The following is a 6,193-nucleotide window of genomic DNA, read 5'->3' as shown; positions in this document are numbered from 1 at the left end:
TGACAGACTGGATTAAGAAAATGTGGCACATATACACCATGGAATACTATGCAGCCATAAAAAAGGATGAGTTTGCGTCCTTTGTAGGGACATGGATGCAGCTGGAAACCATCATTCTTAGCAAACTATCACAAGATGAGAAAACCAAACACCGCATGTTCTCACTCATAGGTGGGAACTGAACAATGAGATCACTTGGACTCGGGAAGGGGAACATCACACACCGGGGCCTATCATGGGGAGGGGAGAGGGAGGAGGGATTACATGGGGAGTTATACCTGATGTAAATGACGAGTTGATGGGTGCTGATGAGTTGATGGGTGCAGCACACCAACATGGCACAAGTATACATATGTAACAAACCTGCACGTTATGCACATGTACCCTAGAACTTAAAGTATAATAAAAAAAAATTTACAAGTATTTATAGCCCAAGACATTATTAATGTTATAGTTTGTATGTCAACATTCATTTAGATTTATCCACATTTCCACCTTTCTATTGCTTTTCATTCTTCTCTGCATTTCTGTTTGTTTGTTTGTTTGTTTATTTATTTATTTATTTATTTATTTATATTGTGTTCCTGCCTGAAAAATTTCTTTAATAGTTATTATAGTGTGAATCTTCTGGGAACAAACTTTTGGATGTTTTGTTTCTTTTCTCAACTGGAATGTATTTTCACCTTTGAAGTTCATTTTCACAGTGCATAGAATTTTAGTTTGGCAGTTATTTTCTTTCAGTACTTTGAAAATATTGCACTGCTTCCAGGCTTCCACAGTTTTTATCAAGAATTTAGATATTATTCTTATTATCCCTTCTTTTAAAAAGGGTGTTTTTTTTTTTTTTATTTGGCTGTTTTGAAGATTTTCTCATTATCTTTTTGTTTTATTTTGCTTTTACTTGTGTCAGGGTCTCACTCTGTCACCCAGTCTGGAATACAGTGGTGAGATCATAGCTCGCTGTAACCTCCACCTCCCAGGCTCAAATGATCCTCTTGCCTCAGCCTCCCAAATAGCTAGGACTACAGGCAGGCACCACCATACCCAGCTAATTTTTTCTGTAGAGGCAGGGTTTTGCCATGTTGTCCAGTCTGGTCTCGAATTCCTGAACTCAAGTGATCCGCCTATCTTGGTCTCCCACAGTGCTGAAATGACAAGTGTGAGCCATCACAACTGTTCCCTCATTATCTTTGGCTTTTAGCATTTTTTACTCTAATATGCTCAGAAAATTTTAAATTTATATATATCCTGTTTCGTTCATAAAACTTTCTGTATCTGTGGATTGATTTCTTTCATTAGATTTAGAAAATTCGTGACCAGGGTCTCTTAAAATATTACTTCTATCATATTCTTTCTCTTTTCCTTCTTATGAGACTCTACTGATATGTCATTTAGAACATCTCGAAGTGTTTAATATATTCCTTATGCCCTTTTTGAGTACATGAGCTACATCAATGAACAACAACATCAAAATGACTGCCTCATAGATCTTAAATTCTGGTAAGATTAAAGATAAAACAAATTATTTATTTTCATTTACAGATGAGAAAACAGACACAGAGAGAGGTTTTTTTTTCTTTTTTTCTTTTTTCTAACTTACCTAAATAGGTAAGCCAAATAGGTGGTGAGTGATGTAATCAGAGTTTATACCCATGTAGCTTTCTCTCAAGCTACACACTTTACTGTATGAATAATATGTATATTTATTTCACCTTTCCTAAGAGGGAAAACTTGGCTATTTATATATTTTGAAAATCTTGGGAGAACTTTTAATATGGACTCAAGGTATTATGTATGAAATGGGAGCCCTCCTTTATAAAGAATCTTGTAGACTAATATCTATTCTGTGATGGTTGCTTTAAATGGACCTATTCTGCTGAGGGCTGGGCATGGTGTCTCATGCCTGTAATCCCAGCACTTTGGGAGTCTGAGGCAGGAGGATCATCTGAGGTCAGGGGTTTGAGACCAGGCTGGTCAACCTGGTAAAACCCCGTCTTTACTAAAAAAAATACAAAAATTAGCCAGGTGCAGTGGCATGCACCTCTAATCCCAGCTACTCAGGAGGCTGAGGCAGGACAATCATTTGAACCTGGAGGCAGAGGTTGCAGTGAGTCGAGATTGTGCCACTGCACTCCAGCCTGGGTAACAAGAGTGAATCTCCATTTCAAAAACAAAACAAAACAAACAAACAAAACAAAACAAACAAACAAAAAAACCAAAAGGTGAGATGGGTAAAAGTTCCTGCAGAACAGTTGGCCTCAGGTCGCAGTACTCATCCCCATTGCTTATCGGATGCCTGAGCCAAGCAATTGTTTCTGGCTCCTATTTTTCCTGATTCTCAAGCTAGACCACAGCTCCCAGTAAATACTAATGAGTGGCAAGGATGCACTCCTTGACTCAATATATCTTTAAGGAAGTAATTTTGGTTTTTGCCTTTCAGCTCTACATTTCACAAGTTCAGGTAAGAAGCCCAACTCCGTAGCCCATTATGGCTGAAGAGCATTAGGATGGAATTTAAATATTTCAGCTGCTCACTTTGTACATAAGTTAAATTCTTTGCAGTTGAGCTCCCTTTGGCTCTCTAGACACACACAGTAAATTGTTTTTTAATCTGGCATTTATTTTCACTTGACTCATTTATAAAGTCTTCATCTTTTTCTTGTGTGCATTTGTAACTCTATTAGCTTAGAGACACCATTCATTTTGTAAGCAGTGCTTTAAACACATTTCATCTATCAGAATTAATTTTGCTGAATGAACCATCAAATAAATACATTAAAAACAAATGTAACACTTCATTAATCAAAATGTCAACTTCCACAGATATAAAATGTCTCCCATCTTAAAAATTCACTTCCTTTGCTGTTTGACTAAAATATGAAAAGTGATGTAAAATACTATCATTCTATTATCATATGCATGCAAGATTTGAAGGTGTAATTCATCATAATTAAGGCTAATTAATTATTATATGGTCAAATGAGCAACAAATGCACATGCAAAATCTAAAAAGTTAATTATTTGAATATTGGTTAATCAATTGTGCATTCAAATGCACATTTGTTTTACCATACAGACACTTTGCACTTTTAACAAGGGATTAGTCTAAATAAAAATCAATTAAAGTGAAACATTTTCAAAATATCTCTGCTCTATGGGGAAAGAAAATAAATTAAGATCAAACAAATCTGATTCTTCAAAACCAAATCTATTTTTCTTCACTAAAGGGTCTTCAAAAGAAAGAAAAAACATAGTATGAACACTCCTTTAGGATGACAAAATTAGTCCAGATTATTTACTTTGTAGGAGGCATTCAACTTGAACATAATTAAAAGGAAATCTTCACCATGTTAAGTGGCCTGCCATCTGCATAAAGGTCCCCCCAAAGGCCAATATTCAGACAGAATTGCTCTCTTTTAAAGATAAAACTAGAATCAGGTAAAGATGAGCAAATACCCAGTTAGCTAAGTGGGGTTCAAGCAAACTCTTTTCATCTTCAAATTTCACAAACCACATAACCGAAGTTTGTGAGGGGGTACATGAGAGATACCACAGTGGCAACAACAACAAAAACCCCCAGGAGGAATAAGATAGAATGAGGAACCAGCAAAAGAGGCAGAACATAGATAATTGGAAACACAGGAGGATAACTAGAATATTATAGAATCACATAAACCAACAGAAGAGATGGTAACCTGTAACAAATCATTATAGTAGTAAGGGGTGAGAAGGAACAGGGTTTCTATGTGAGAGTGGTTGACAGAGTCTAAAAAAAGAGAGATCAATAAGATTAAGGCATAAAATAGGGTCATGGAATTGGGGTCTAGAATAAATGTCAATATGTTGTCATTAAGCAGACGGAGTTATGAAGAGCATAAATAATGAGGCAGCCAATTAGTTTGCTAGTAAAGAATTAACACTGACCTATTTAGCATATAATATATGTTCAAGGCACCAGGTTACCTAAGACATGATACCTACTTTAGAGGAGCTTCTATTCTGGATTGGGAGATGGAAAGAATAACAAATTACCAAGTCATTAATACTCAGAAGAAAGGTACACACTGTAATAGCTGTTAGCTGTTGATACATGGAAAGAGAGCAAGCTCCATGGACAGATGATGATGTCTAAGGCTTCAACAAAAGGTAGCCATAAGCTTGAAGTTAAGGTGGTAAACAGATGAAGGGAGAAGGGAAGGCCTTCCAGGTAGGAAGTGCTGGATCTTGAGAATATGTTAGATGTTATGGCAGACATAATCTAATGCCTACCCAATGTAAATTCTCCAATCCCCTATTTTCTGCTCACAGAATCACATTTATTCAGGTAGCAATGGAGATCTCAAGTGGAGAAGGACCCTATCCTAGCTCTAGGAAATGAGTTGTGATTGGTCTAAATCAGAAGTGCTTTTATGCACTTTTGCCATTGATTGTTCTGTGGGTAGCCATGTAATTTATTTCTGCCAATAAGAAATAACAGTTTACTTTAGTTCTTAGTAAAATGAAGCAAACTTGGTTGGCTCAGTTTTTTTTTCCTTTTGGCTTTTCCTCTTTGTTTTGCTTATAAAATGGACTTATTTTTAAAAGAGCAGTCATTAACGTGAAACCATTTTGAGAAGCAATGAAGATAAAAGCCACTAAGCTTTGCTTAGCAGAAAGGTACAAAGAGCCTCGGATCTTGTCATTGTCATTGAGCAGTTGTGCTGGCCTGGAATGCCAAACTCCAGACCTCTGATTTTGTAAGGAAAAAAACTGTTTGTAGCAACAATTTAATCTTTGTTACTTGCAGAATGTTTTTCTGAATGGTTCAGAAAAGAAATGCTCTTATACGTTGGAACTTTATATGTGCAAATGTGTTGATGCCTGGTTTGAAGGTAGATTATTACAGAAATAATTTGTCTTTGTTCTATTCAGTCAGAATGTGTTATATGTAATTCATACCTGACATAGACTTTGAGTGGTTGCTCAAAGAGATACTGAGAAGTTGAGTGGGAAAAGGACAAAAAGGGTTTCTGGAGAAAGGGCTGACTATATATCTATATCGATTGTCCTTCTGAGAACCAAATGGTGAATAAGATATGGAAAAACATTCTATAATTGCATTCATTAGTTGGTGAAGAGTAAGAAATATGCAGTCCAGAAACTGTCGTAAATCTGGGTGCCCAGATAAGTGTGCAGAGAATACTCAGAACAGGCTTTCTCCCCTTGAAGGTATAAATCCACACCATGGGAACTTGAGCATCGGTTTTAGTGAGGTTCTGAAGTCCAATGAAGAGAAAAAAGAATTCTGGAAGCCACCCGAAGTGAGTCTAATAAAAAATCTGTTACACAAGCAGGGGTCATGAAGGACTCCACATTCAGAATATGTACAGTATTGACTATAAGTGAATCTGCCTCCCCTTCCTCTTTGGGAACTGTAAAAAAAAATAGCCAGTTTCAAACTTTAGTATTTAGCAGAAAAAATTCTTAAATTGATACTATCTAGATGGCCAAAACTCCACGTGGAGAATCCAACAGAAAGTGTCTCTAGATGACTGAACAGAGCAAAGACAAATTATTTCTGGAATAACCTACTTTCAAACCAGGCATCAACAGATTTGCATATATAAAGTTCCAAGGTAAAATAGCAGTTTATAGTTAAAAGAAATTACTAAACACAAGGAAGTAAACTATCCTATATGAGAAAGAAGACAGATACTCAAACCTCACATTTTGAAATTATGGGACACCATATTAATGTACATTAATATATTTCAATAAATAAAATAAAATCTGAACAAATTTGAAAAGCCACAAAGCAGTGTATTATGCACATCTGAAAAAAGAATGAGTGAACTAGAAAATAAACAACTGAAGATAATTACCTAAGAAGCCCACCAGAAAGGCAGAGGTGGAAAATATAAAAATTACATCAAAATATAGAGAGAATAGGCGGAGCAAGATGGCCGAATAGGAACAGCTCCAGTCTCCAACTCCCAGCGCGAGCGACACAGAAGATGGGTGATTTCTGCATTTTCAACTGAGGTACTGGGGTCATCTCACTAGGGAGTGCCGGACAATCGGTGCTGGTCAGCTGCTGCAGCCTGACCAGCGAGAGCTGAAGCAGGGCGAGGCATCGCCTCACCTGGAAGCGCAAGGGGGAAGGGGATCCGTTTTCCTAGCCAGGGGAACTGAGACACACAACACCTGGAAAATC

Source organism: Rhinopithecus bieti, unplaced genomic scaffold (assembly GCF_001698545.2).
Source record: "Rhinopithecus bieti isolate Rb0 unplaced genomic scaffold, ASM169854v2 scaffold_6947, whole genome shotgun sequence".
NCBI classification, from domain to species: Eukaryota; Metazoa; Chordata; class Mammalia; order Primates; family Cercopithecidae; genus Rhinopithecus; species Rhinopithecus bieti.
This window is presented reverse-complemented; position numbering follows the sequence as displayed.